The 14,448-nt window shown below is 45.5% G+C and overlaps 1 protein-coding gene across 3 annotated transcripts in view; it reads left to right on the plus strand.

Moving 5' to 3' along the window:
- Positions 1–14,448, plus strand: part of LOC138740161 (protein Wnt-11-like) — a 77,608-nt gene that overhangs the window by 27,405 nt on the left and 35,755 nt on the right. Inside the window, exon 2 of one of the 3 annotated variants that reach the window (XM_069892557.1) lies at positions 8,849–9,048. The exons of 1 other annotated variant lie outside the window; for it this stretch is intronic. The gene's annotated coding sequence lies outside the window, so the exon portion shown is untranslated. Of the gene's footprint in view, positions 1–8,848; positions 9,049–14,201; positions 14,257–14,448 lie in introns of all 3 variants that reach the window. One more of the 3 variants, XM_069892558.1, reaches the window with a different exon arrangement.

Consider the following 14,448-nt stretch of genomic DNA (forward strand, 5'->3'; position numbering starts at 1 on the left):
AGGATGTGAAGGCTCTGAAAAGGGTGCAGAGGAGCTGCACCAGGATGCCGACTGGATTAGAAGTGATGAGCGGTTTGTTGCCTCCGGAGTGTCGAAGGCTGAGGGAACTTTGCCACATTTTGAGAGGCCTGAATTGGGTGTTCAGTCAGAATCTTTTCACCGGGCTAAAAATATCACATAAGTGTGTTTAAGGTGAGAGGAGAAAGCTTAAAGAAGATGTGCGGAGTAAGCGGGTTCCTGGAACAGGCTGACAGGGGTAGTGGTGAAAGCAGATACACTGATAGGGTTTAAGACGTCTCTAGCTTAGCCAATGTCGACCATTTTTTGGCTATGGCCCCCTTGGGATTCTGTTCAAGATTTACAGGCTCCCCTTCCCCGGAAGAGGTGATTTGAGGCAGGGACCGTTGTGATATTTAAGACTCTTTCGGACGATTTCGTAGATAGGGTGGGTTTAGAGGGATATGGGCCAAATGCAGGTGAGTGGGATTAGTGTGGGTGGGGCATTTTGGTGGGAGTGGGCAAATTGATCTGAAGGGGCTGTTTCCACTCTGTAACTACAAAAGCACGTCACTATCTTTGCATTAGGATAACTGTGCCAATTTATGATCTATCCTTTCTGTGTATTGTCTTCGATTAAGAATTTGGTCGTTGTTTTGTAGTTTGTTTTTCTTGCAAAGGACCTGTTCGCCTGCAGCAACGTGAAAGCGCCCTTCTCAGAAATGAGGCCCCAGCGAGGAATGAAGTCACAACCCCTAGTTTACAAGACCAGTGCTCTTACCACTGAGCTATCAGAGCCTCATATCTATACAATTTTAACTGGCTGTAGCCAAACTGACACTTTATATAAAAAATAACTAAAATAGCATTTAAATATATAAAGCTCCTACAGATAATAAATATTAACAGTTACCATTGTGCAAGAAAAAAGGGCAGACAGGCCTTTCGTGGTGTTAGAGGAGTTTAATGTAACAGGGGGAGGTTCAAGAGCCTGATAGCTGTTGAGGAAAAAAAATCTGTTCTTGAACCCAGAAGTGCTGGTCTTCAAGCTTCTGGTCCTTCTACCAGAGTGATGAGGAGCTGGGGTCCTTTATGATGTTGGTCGCCTTCTTAAGGAAGTGAGGTGGGAGAAAGTCGAAAATCCAGGCGCAAATCACTGGGGAATGAATTTTTGAGACCTCAGTGGGTCAGGAGGTAGCATGCATCAGTGGTAGAAAAAGAGTGGTCAACATTTGAATCCAAACCTTTTATCCAAGCCTGCATTTGGAATTTTGCAACAAATAAACTTAAACTTGACCCTCACAAGGAGATTTCTCAGCCATTTAGAGGTGCTATATCAATGCAGGTTTTTGCTGTATTTTTCAAACTCCTGGCATTCATCTCGAGAAATGTCCTAAGGCACTATACAAGCAATGAAACGATCTTGAAGTATGGTGCCATGGTTGGAGCACAGCTAGCTCCCACAAACAACGTTGCAACAATAACCTCGACAATGCTTGTCTGAGGAGAAAAACATGAGAGTCTGCAGACACCGTGGTTGTAATAAAAACACAAAGCTGGAGAAACCCAGCAAGTCAAACAGTGTCCTATATGTAGCAGAGATAAAGATATGTAACCGACCTTTCGGGCTTGAGCCCTTCATCATATATAACCATATAACAATTACAACATGGAAACAGGCCATCTCGACCCTTCTAGTCCGCACCGAACCAAGTCCTCTCCTCCAGCCCCACCTACCTGCACCCTGCCCATAATCCTCCATTCCCCTCCCATCCATATACTCATTCAATTTTTTCCTTAAATGACAAAATGGACCCTGCCGCCACTACTTCTCCTGGAAGCTCATTCCACACTCCCACCACTCTCTGAGTGAAGAAGTTCCCCCTCATGTTACTTCTAAACTTTTGCCCCTTAACTCTTAACTCAGGATCTCTTGTTTCAATCTCTCCTAACCTCAAGGGAAAAAGCCAATCCACATCAACTATCTATCCCCTTCATATATACTTGCCCCTCAGCCTTCTACGCTCCAAGGAATAAAGACCTAATCTGCTCAATCTTTCTTTGCAATCTAGATTCTGAAACCCAGGTCACATTGTAGTAAATCTTCTCTGCACTCTCTCTCTACCTTGTTGATATCCTTCCTATAATTTGGTGACCAGAACTGCACACACTATTCTAAATATGGCCTCATCAATGCCTTGAAGAGTCTCAAAATCACCTCCAAATTCCTGTATTCTTTACCTTGACTTATAAAGGCCAGCATACCAAAAACCTTCTTCACCACCCTAGCCACATGAGACTCTACCTTCAGGGTACGATGAACCGTTATTCCTAGATCTTTCTGCTCCACTGCATTCCTCAATGCCCTCCCATTTATTACCTATTTCCTGTTTTGATTATTCCCTCCAAAATGAAGGACTTTACACTTCTCAGTATTAAACTCCATCTGCCATCTTTCAGCCCACTCCTCTAAGCCGTCCAAATCCCTCTGCAATCTTTGAAAACCACCTTCATTATCAACAATTCTACCAAGGAGCATGCATGTGAGGAGATTGGAGGGTTATGGGTGGGCAGGTGGGATTAGAGGAGGTCACTTAAATTGGTGCAGACTAGAGGGGCCAAGATGGCCTGTTTCTGTACTGTAATTGTTATATGGTTATATTTTAGTATCATCTGCATATTTATTAATCTAATTAACACCCCTTGATCCAGATCATTAATGTATATGACAAACAGTAAGGGACCCAATACAGATCTCTGAGGCACACCTCTTGTCACCAGCCTCCAGCCTCCACTATGATTCTCTGCCTCTCCCTTCCAGCCACTGTTAAAACCATTTGATTATCTCAAAATTAATACTTAACGACTGAACCTGAATAAAATGGGGGAGTGGGGAGTATCAGGGGAGGAGCACGGACCCACAGGTCATAGATGGATACGGGAGGGAGAGCTCAACATCAAACAGGGGGAAGGGGGGGATGGCTCTGTGGAGAGGGAAGGGGGTAGAGAGCTGGAGGAAAGGAGACGGAGGGATGGGGCAGAGACGGAGAATGGGAGGTCGGCTAGCGGAACCGGAGAAGTTGATGTTAATGCCAACTGGTTGGAGAGTGCCCAGATTTGGTGTTGCTGCTCCAATTTATGGCTGGCCTTGGTCGATAGGTAAATATTGGCCAGGATTCCCCCACTTCTCTTCAAACTATGATAAAAGATGGCGGAAAAAGTCCAGATCAAGACACAATTCAATTTGAGCCAGGCAATATGGGAAGGTAGAGTCAGGAACCAATTCTTCATCCTAAGGAGAGCAGAGCGTCCTGGGGTTTCCTTCTCTGGAAAGCTTCTGGGATGGAGGTCATTTGGATTTAAGTGACAGGGGTGAAACACAAAAGTCTGCAGACTTGTAGCAAAACTACAGAAATGCTGGAGGTCTGAGTCCTTCTTCAGACCCGAATCTTCAATTGCCTTTTACGTCCCGTAGGTGCTGCGTGGCATGCTGAGTTTCTCCAGTACATGTGTGTACTGCACTGGACCCCAGCATCTGGAGACTTTCTTATAAACAGGCACTCTCCTACCTTCCAACTTACGAAGTTATGATGGTTTGAATCTGTACTTTCAATTTTGAATTCTGATCTGTTCTTGCGCTTGCGATATGTGGTACATTACTCTCCTATGATGCTGGACGATGGCAGCATCTCGCAAGAGTATTGTACAGCCTGCTTCAAACATTCTTCATGCCCTGGGTGCTTTCAGCTGTGTACGTTAGAGTGGAATAAAGGTATTCCAAATTTAATTATAAAAAATGGTAGGTGCGGTATTCTTTTTTTGACAACGATTTTTTTCGACGTACAATGGGTTTGCCGGAACGTAACCCATTGAGAAGCCGTTGAGAAGCACTTAACCATATAACAAATACAGTACGGAAACAGGCCATCTTGGCCCCTCTAGTCCGCATCGATTTAAGCGACCTCCTCTAATCCCACCTGCCTGCAGCCTACTGTATAATATTTCCATCAGCCTCATATGCTCCAGGGAGAAAGGTTCCAGCCTATTCAGTCCCTCCTTAAACTTTTCAATCCCGGTCACATCCACGTGAATCTGTCAGAGAGGGAAGTCGTGCGCTGAGCAACAGAGGTTTTAAAATTTTTAACGGCCCAGTTAGCGTAGTGGTTAACGGACTGTTAATACCACGCCAGCAACCCAGGTTCGACTCCCGCATTGTCTATAAGGAGTTTGTACGTTCTCCCCATGTCTGAGTGGGTTTCCTCCGGATGCTCCGGTTTCCTCCCACAGACTTTTTTCCGTAGTTTTCAGGTGGGAAAGGAGAAATTTAACAGGAATCTCATGGGAGGAGCAACCTTTTCACTCCGAGGGTGGTCTGTGTCCAAATCAACCTGCCAGAGGAAGCCATGAAAGGGGATTCAAAAGTTATTTAGACACATGTAAGCATAGGAAAGGCTGAGTAGGGTATGGACTGAATACAGGAAGTGGGAGTAACCCAGAAGTTGGTCGGCATGTGAAAGAAGACGAATATGCTTAACAAAGGGTTAATGAGTTGGGTGAGAATATAGTTGCCTTGTAACATGGTGCAAATGTGACTGCCTTCTAACATGACCTTCCCTGTGCTACAGTGAGATAGGAACTAACACCACAAAGACTAAATAAAAGATGAAGTAAGAACATCCTGTTTTTGCCAACTTGTCTGCAGACACCACAGGGAAACATTGTTGTAAAAACAAAAATCGCCAGCTGTGTGAAACTTGTAGGGTCTCATGCAGTCCCCTGCTTGAAGGAATATAAAAATGGGATGATCACACTGTATGCTTTGAGTGGGGCTCAGTGTAGAGAACGAGTTACTGAACTGTTTTGCGTTAACAAGGCTGAATGAAGGAAACTGTTGTACGGTTAATTGGTTCTGCTGTTTATTTTATTACAGTGCAGGCTAACTTTCGCAGGCATGGATGAATTGGGCCAAAGAGCCTGTTCAGAGCTTGGATCAGGGTATCTGTTTGAATTTAGTCAGTGAATGATGGCCATGAGTAACCAGGTTCGGAATAGACTAGAAGAACTGAAGGGCCTGTTTCTGTGCTGTGTTCTATGGGTTTCAGTGTTGGGGAATGCTGGTCTGATTTCAATAGGTTAGTGGGCCTCAACCTTTTTCCACTCACCTCCCACCTTAAGTAATCTCTTACTAACCACAGAGCACTGAAGGTATAGGTGCTCGGTGGTTAATAATGGATTACTTAAGATGGTCCTTGTACCTTTTCTTTGGTGCACCTCTGTCACGGTGGCCAATGGAGAGCTCGCCATATAACACGATCTTGGGAAGGCGATGGTCCTCCATTCTGGAGACGTGACCCATCCAGCGCAGCTGGATCTTCAGCAGCGTGGACTCGATGCTGTCGACCTCTGCCATCTCGAGTACTTCGACGTTAGGGGTGTAAGCGCTCCAATGGATGTTGAGGATGGAGTGGAGACAACGCTGGTGGAAGCGTTCTAGGAGCCGTAGGTGGTGCCGGTAGATGACCCATGATTCGGAGCCGAACAGGAGTGTGGGTATGACAACGGCTCTGTATACGCTTATCTTTGTGAGGTTTTTCAGTTGGTTGTTTTTCCAGACTCTTTTGTGTAGTCTTCCAAAGGCGCTATTTGCCTTGGCGAGTCTGTTGTCTATCTCATTGTCGATCCTTGCATCTGATGAAATGGTGCAGCCGAGATAGGTAAACTGGTTGACCGTTTTGAGTTTTGTGTGCCCGATGGAGATGTGGGGGGGCTGGTAGTCATGTCATGGTGGGGAGCTGGCTGATGGAGGACCTCAGTTTTCTTCAGGCTGACTTCCAGGCCAAACATTTTGGCAGTTTCCGCAAAGCAGGACGTCAAGCGCTGAAGAGCTGGCTCTGAATGGGCAACTAAAGCGGCATCATCTGCAAAGAGTAGTTCACGGACAAGTTTCTCTTGTGTCTTGGTGTGAGCTTGCAGGCGCCTCAGATTGAAGAGACTGCCATCCGTGCGGTACCGGATGTAAACAGCGTCTTCATTGTTGGGGTCTTTCATGGCTTGGTTCAGCATCATGCTGAAGAAGATTGAAAAGAGGGTTGGTGCGAGAACACAGCCTTGCTTCACACCATTGTTAATGGAGAAGGGTTCAGAGAGCTGCCTAAAGAAATCTCTTGGTGCCTGCCACATTGACCACCGCCAGTGGGCTGATAACGCCTCAAACCGTGCATCTTGGCGCCTCACAGTTTGGCGGGCTGCAACCTCCTTTGAAGAAGACCGCAGAGCCCACCTCACTGACAAAAGGCAAAGGAGGAAAAACCCAACACCCAACCCCAACCAACAAATTTTCCCTTGCAACCGCTGCAATCGTGTCTGCCTGTCCCGCATCGGACTTGTCAGCCACAAACGAGCCTGCAGCTGACGTGGACTTTTTACCCCCTCCATAAATCTTCGTCCGCGAAGCCAAGCCAAAGAAGAGAACTTAAGATGGTATGTGAGTGTTTAAAAAAAAAGGTTTGAGATCCACTGACCCACCCATCCTGTGAATTTGGCAGACATGACATTGTCCACATCATTCCAATGATGTTAAAATGGTATGATTTACAGCAGTGGTTCTCAACCTTTTTCTTTCCACTCACATCCCACTTGTAAGTAATCCCTATGCCAGCAGTGCTCTGTGATTAGTAAGGGATTGCTTAAGGTGGGAGGTGAGTGGGAAGGAAAGGTGGAGAATCATTGTTTTAATCATACTTCATTGACTCGTTATGTGCAAGGTTTCAGAACTCCCAAAGGATTGGGCCAATGACCATTTTTCTCAAGCAAACATATTTCAGTAACAATTGGTCCAGAGCAGTGATTCTCAACCTTCCCTTCCCACCCACCTCCCACCTTAAGCAACCCCTTACTAATCACAGAGCACCAATGGCAGAGGGATTACTTACAAGTGGGATGTGAGTGGATAAAACATTAGCCCAGCACATCTCCCTTAAGCTTCCGCCTCCTCTTCTTAAACGCACGTCCTCTTATGCTGCCATACTCAACAGGGGCCACACACCCCTCCCCACCTTCCCAACCCCACCCCCACCTGGGGGGAGCTCTGGACATTTAATGGGAGGGGCCACAGACTGAAACCATAAAACAATTCTTATGTGGTCAGTAGAAGTACGGAAGAAATGAACTAAACTTGGCTGCTTCGCAGGGAAGGGGGCCCCCATAAACTGTCTGAAGGGGGCCAGAGCCAAGGTTGAGAATGGCTGGTCTCGTATGGTCCCTGGGGAAAAATTTCTGACTGTCCACCCTATCTTTGGATAGGTACATGGTTTGGAGGGGTACGGAAGGCTATGGTCGGGGTGCAGGCCAGTGGGGTCTAGTGAGAATAATACAGCGTGATTACGAGGGCCAAAGGTCCCGTTTCTGTGCTGAATTGTTCTAAGGGTCTAAGATTCTATCAATGCCTTGTGATTTTATAAATCTCCATCAGGTCTCCTCTCCAGAGAAAACAACCCTGTTTGTCCAACCTCTGCCCACGACTCCTACCCTCTAAATCAGGTAAAAGCCTAGTAGACCTCTTTTGCACCCTTTCCAAAGACTTCAGATCCTTCCTGTAATGGGCCGACCAGATTTGAAGTGTGCCTTCTCCCTGCTGCAGGTGGCTAACAATCAACTGAAGTAAAACACAAAGGTTTGCAGACACCGTGGAGTGAAAATAAAATCAATGCTGGAGAAACTCAACTGGCCAAGCAGTGAATTTTAGAGAGCAAAGATAAGGATACATAACCAATGTTTCGGGCCTGAGCCCTTAGAAGTATACAGAACAACCATAGAACATTACATTTCATTTAAAATAAAAAATAACCAGGACAACAGGGCCCTTTGGCCCTTCTAGTCTGTGCTGAATCATTTTTTTTTTGCCGAATCCCACTGACCTGCACCAAGTCCATAGCCCTCCATCCCCCTCCCATCCATGGACCTGCCCAAATCCATCAAGATGTTGAATTGGTCTTGCGATCATTTGCAAGGATTTGACTTGGGGCATTCGCTGCTATCTTTAGCACAAGTGTTCACGTTCATTCATGTTTATGCTAATAACAGGCCATTATCGCTTTGCCCTGTGAATGATTATGTTAATCGCTGTGTTAAAAGCCTGTAAACAGGATCTTCTACAAACTGTGAACAGGTTATGGCTAAAAATAGCACAGAGAAAAAATCCACTGTGTCCTTGTGAAGAAGTCTCCAATGAGAATAAATGCAAGTAGGCTTTCCCCACTGAGATACAAGCCAGAGGATGTGGGGGGTTAAGGGTGAAAGGGGAGAAGATTAAGGGTACTTTAGGGGGAATTTCTTTACACAGAGAGTGGAGGGAGCGTGAAACGAGCTGTCAGCTGTGGGCTCGATTTTTACATTTAAGAAAAATTAGGATAGATGCGTGGATGGGTGGGACATGGCGTCGCCGCAGGACAGTGGGACTAGGCCCTTAGAACCATAGAACATTGGGGCAGCACAGTTAGCTTAGCGGTGAGCGCCACAGCGATCAGGACCGGGGTTTGAAACCCACGCTCTCTGTAAGAGTTTGTATGTTCTCCTCATGTCTCCATGAGTTTTCTGCAGAGGCTCCGGTTTCAAAATGTACCTGGGGTCGTAGGTCAATTGGGTGGCACGGACTCCTGGGCCGAAATAACCTGTTTCCGTCTAAATTTTAAAAATAAAGATAGATGGGCTGATGGGTTAGAACCACAGAACAATACGGCACAGAAAGAGGCCTTTGGGCCTACCCCTCCCACATATCTGCCGGCCTGTGCTCCTCCCCCTTACCCTGTGGCCCCTTCCCTCCCATCTCCCCCCTCCCAACTTTTTTATTCAGGGGGGCCTGCCTGACAATCGACATTCCCGTACGAAGGGGCTTTCTTGAAACCTTTGTGGTCTGCGCTGGACTCCGGCGCCAGCAGAACTCAGTGGATCGAGCAGCGTCAGTTGGAGAAAAAGGAATGGTCAACGCCTCAAGCCAAAACTCTTCATCAGGACTTCGTCGAGACCTCAGTCTTCGACCAATTAATATCAACGGTAAATCTTTCCACTTAATCAAATCCATTTTAATCTTTTTTAATAAAAGAACATAATTTAATTTATATAGGGACTGATAATCTGCACTTACTACCACTCCTAAGTATTTAATCTTATCGGACCATTTTAATTTTACAATACTTTCATACTCTAAATAATCCCCGTCCTCAACTGGCAATATTTCACTTTTATCCCAATTTACTTTATATCCAGACAATTCTCCATACTTTAACAATCTCGTAAGTGTTTCAGACTGTTCAGGCTCTGTCAAATAGACCAACACATCATCTGCAAATAAATTAATCTTGTATTTATCATCTGCAATTTTCATTCCTTTAATCTTATCATTCTGTCTTATTGTCTGAGCTAACGATTCAATCGCCAATACGAATAAGGCTGGTGACAGTGGACAACCTTGTCGGGTCAATCGCATTAATTTAAATAATGGGGAAATTTGGCCATTTGTCACTACCCTAGCAACTGGATTTGTATATAAAGCCTTAACCCAGCCAATAATACTCCAGATTTATTCAAGACTTGGTCTGATCTCCTTGGAGGTTTATCAATGAGTTTGAAAGAGTGCAGAGGAGATTTACTCGGATGTTGCCCAGATTTCAGGGACTGAGTTACAGGGAAAGGTTAAACAGGTTAGGACTTTATTCCCTGGAGTGTAGAAGATAGAGGTATTTAAAATTATGAGGGGAGTAGACAGAGTAAATGTAGACCGGCTTTTTCCACTGAGGGTAGGAGAGATATAAACCAGAGGACATGGGTTAAGAGTGAAAGGGGAAAGGTATAGGTTCTTCACAGGGAGAGTGGTGGGGGGTGTGGAACAAGCTGCCAGCTGAAGTGGTGAATGTGGGCTCAATTTTAACATTTAAGAGGAATTTGGACAGGTGCATGGATGGGACAGGTATGGAGGGATATGGACTGGGTGCAGGTCAGTGGGACTAGGCCAAAAAAAAATGGTTTGGTACAGACTAGAAGGGCCGAAGAGGCCTGTTTCTGCGCTGTAATGTTCTGTGGTTCTATGGTTTATGGGAACTTGATTGGGTGATGTACCATCAATAATTCACAACAGGCTGAGTAGTGAACCAATCAGGCTTTCAACAGCTAAAGACTGGAACACCATCAAACAACCATCCACCTCCTTGACTGATCAGAGTAAAAGAAAAGGAATAGGCTGCAAAGAGCTATGGGTAGGATCGGTCTCAGGAGGGATGTCCAGTCGATAGTAGCCAATCATGGTGTAACAGTGGCTTATCACATTGGGCGTACTTAAGACAAAGGTAGGTAGGTTCTTGATTAGGAAGGGAATTAAGGGTCACGGGGAGAAGGCAGGAGAATGGGGTGGAAAAGGAAAGTAAATCAGTCATGATGGAATGGTGGCATAGGCTTTATGGGCCAAATGGCCTAATTCCACTCCTATGTCTCATTGCGATTGCCGAACGACTGATGAACTGTTCATGCAAACCCCTCCGAGACTCTAATATTTATTCATCATTATTTATTTTAAATTAACTTTAGACATACAGCACGGTAAACAGGCCCTTCCAGCCCACGAGCCCATGCCACCCAATTACACCCAAATGACCTACAACCCCAGTACATTTTCGAACGGTGGGAGGAAACCGGAGCCCCTGGAGGAAACACATGCAGACATGGCGAGAACGTACAAACTCCTTACAGACAGCGTGGGATTTGAACCCCTGTCCCGATTGCTGGCGCTGTAACTGCGTTGCACTAACCACTAGGCTAACCGTTTATTTATTTTATTATTTTATTTTTATATATGTATATACATACTGCATATGTATTATTTGTTTTTACGTGTGTTATGTCCGGTTGTATGTCTGCATGTTTTTGCACCGAGGACCGTAGAACACTTTATCATCAGGTTGTACTTGTACAGTCAGATGACAATAAACTTGAAGTTAGAACATTATGAAGAGATATCGATGGGGTCGACCGCCAGAAACATTTCCCCATATCAGAGGTAGTTAAAACAAGAGAGCGTAGATTTAGGCTAGGCGGCAAGAGTATTATGAAATTAATATTTTTCACAATGGAAAGAGAAGGTTCGCACAACACCGTAACAGCGCCAGTGACCTCAGTTCGAATCCACCACTGTCTGTGCTTGGGCCCGAAACACTGACCCCCTATTCTGTTGCTTTTCATGCAATCTGCCGAGGTCCTCTTGTGCATTGCACCAGTTCTCCAACATCTGCAGACTCCTTGTTAATGTCTCTTCTGCTCTCATGAGTCAAGGAAATTTGTTCTCACCCAAGGTGAAGCCGATGGGAGACAGAAACCTTCATGGAAATTGGATAAACACTTGTGGTTGCAGAACCCCTGGACCAAAACTAAGTGTAAGGACGTGGAAACTGGAGGAGATTTAAATTTAACTTTAGACATGCAGCACGGTAACGGGCCATTTTGGCCCACGTGCCCGTGCTGCCAAATTAACATCCAATTAACCTTCACCAACCCCCCCCCCCACCGGTATGTTTTGAAGGGTGGGAGAAAACCGGAGCCCCCGGGGAAAACCCACACAGACATCGGGAGAATGTACAAACTCCTTAGAGTGCGGGAGTCGAACCCCGGTCCCAAACGCTGGCGCTGTAAAGGCATTGCGCTAACTGTTATGCCAACCATGCCGCCCTTTTACCAGACTTACCAGGGCGCTGCCTGGATCAGAGAACGTGTCTTATGAGCGTGGGTTGAGCGAGCTAGGGCTTCTCTTTTTTTTTTGAGCTACGAAGGATGAGTGGTGACTCTATAGACAAGATTATGAGAGGTCAGCCAGCTCCTTTTTCCCAGGCCTGCAATGGGCCAGTACCAGAGGACATCTGTTCAAGTTGACTGAGAAAGGTTTTGGGGGGGGGGACGTCAGAGGTAAGCTTCTCACACAGAGAGTAGTGGGTGTCTGGAATGCATTGCCAAGGCTGGTGATGAAGGCCGGTTCAAGTTTAAGTTCAAATTTATTATCGCCTGGTTCAAGTCAAGTCAAGTCACCTTTATTTATTGTTCATTCCATGCTTGCACGGTAAAGATGAGCTAGCGTTCCACCAGGACCACAGATTTACATAGAATAGAAAAGAAACACAATTAAACATTAAAATATTAAGACGTACACAGTAAAGGTCTGCGGTACACTATGTTCTGGGAATTCAGGACCCTGATGGATGGCTTGGGGGAAGAAACTGTTGCCCAATCTGGACGTAAGTGTCCGAGTGCTACAGTACCTCATACCAGATGGCAGAAGGGGAAACAGTTTACGTGAGGGGTGTGTGGAGTCCTTCACAATGTTTATTGACTTTCGCCTGCATTGAGGGTTGTAGACATCCTTCATGCTAGGAAGAGAGCCCCCCAATAATCTGTATTGAACCCAACAAAACAGCATCTCTCCAAGCCATGGAGCATGCATCATGGTACTTGAACACAATATATAATTAAAATAAATATATATAAATATTTGGGATGATTTATGTGGATACAGGATACTGTTCATCAATCTCACAGCTGCAGGAAGAATCAGTTCCCCAGCCTGGCCGTCCTGATTTTGATGCCCCTGTACCTCCTTGATGGGAGTGGGTCAAGGATGCTGTGTGCTGGATGGAAAGGGTTCTCTATAATTCCTTGAGCCCTAATTAGATGACGCCTCCAGTTAATCTCATCGATAGAGGAAAAGGAGACTCTCAGCTGTTTTAATAGTACTCTGTCCAGACAACAGGAACATCTAGAAGGTGTTTAGACTGGCATGTGGATGAAAAAAAAATCGGGGGGGTGGGAGGTAGTCATGTACTGGGTGGGAGAGAAGGGTTAGTTTGATAGGTTTATATAGGTCAGCATGACATGGTGGGCTGAAGGGCCACTGCTGCGCTGGAATGTTCCATGTCAATGGGCTTTGTCTCACTCCGTCTTTTTCTACTGGCATGGATGCGAAGGGCTGTATGGTTCCTGTGGCATCACCTGTCATGTTTGTCTGATGAAGTACTTCGTGACCTGCCGCCCATCAACCATTGGTGGTCCGTGGTCTGTGACCACACACAGCTGTGGCAAATATTACTGGTGCAATGAACAAGGTTGTAAATTTGATGACAAAATGCAACAGAAAAATCTCAAGGAAAAAAATTCCCACCAGTACAAAGCAAATTTCCCATCTGGGGTCTGGGAACAGACTGCCTGCACCACTGGTGGTCTGTGGGCTTGTTATAGGTGGTCCGTGGTAAGGAAAGGAGCACATAGGGTGGTCTTTGGGCTGAGAACCACTGCTTTAATGTGTTCCACAGTACAATTGGCTGTGCACTTGTGGCAATAAGAGTTACTGCTGAGTTGAACTTTATATAAGCCATTTCCAGTGTCTGGTGGCCCCATGGTCCAAACACACACATTATTTCTCTTCTATTTTTCCCATTCTCCCTCTACGTTTTAATCATGTCCTGAAGGACCCCTGGTTACCACCTCCTCTCACCGCTATCTTCCAGCAGAACCCTGAAGGTTCAAGAATAGCTAACAGGCTCTTGATTTACCCTCCTTCCCTAATCCAAACCATACATAGAGGAGCACGATTAGCACGATGTTACAACAGCAGTGACAAGGGTTTGAATCCAGCGCTGTCTGACCCTAACCCTTCCTTGAGGGGAGCACTTGGAAATCGCGGAACCCCAATCATCAATTATAATTTAAAAGACCTGGTATATACACAAGCATAGTAAGAAAATAAATAAACTCACCATTCTCCACGTTGAAATCATTTATCGCCTCTAATTTACATTTAATGGGATGAATGAAATTGTTTCTTGGCCTCACAGATCTTCTTAATGTTTGTACATCATGTCCCTCTCTATTCCTGAGGTGAATCCCAAGCGAATAACACTTGATATTTCTGATGTTGGCGTAATCGAAGAATCTCCTTGAAGAAAACTTTCTTCAGATGAATTATCCAGTCTCCTAGTTTCTTTTTTAATCCAACGATCCAAGATTCTTAGTATCTTTAAAATATGGCCAGCTTCGCGCCAAAAGAAATTGGATTCTCATTGGTTGAAAATGATGCACAGGCCTGCTGACGTCAGGCGTCATAACGCTATTGGTTGAAAATTATGCGCAGACCTGCTGACGTCAGGCTTCATGACGCCATTTTGTTTTCTTAGGGTGGAGTGCACTGTTTGCTGCCGTCCCGGAAACAAAATTGAATAAAAGACAGAGGTAATAAATGATTTAAGGAGAAACAGGTAGATCACTATTACTCCCTGCCATTTCTTCCGCGGAACCCCCACCCCATGCTTTTCCACGGAACCCCGTTTGGGAAATGCTGCTGTAAGGAGTTTGTACATTCTCCCGTGTCTGCGTGGGTTTCCTCTGGGTGCTCCGGTTTCCTCCCACCCTACAAAAGAATGC

The sequence above is a fragment of the Narcine bancroftii genome, chromosome 7 (genome assembly GCF_036971445.1).
Source record: "Narcine bancroftii isolate sNarBan1 chromosome 7, sNarBan1.hap1, whole genome shotgun sequence".
In the NCBI taxonomy this organism is placed as follows: domain Eukaryota; kingdom Metazoa; phylum Chordata; class Chondrichthyes; order Torpediniformes; family Narcinidae; genus Narcine; species Narcine bancroftii.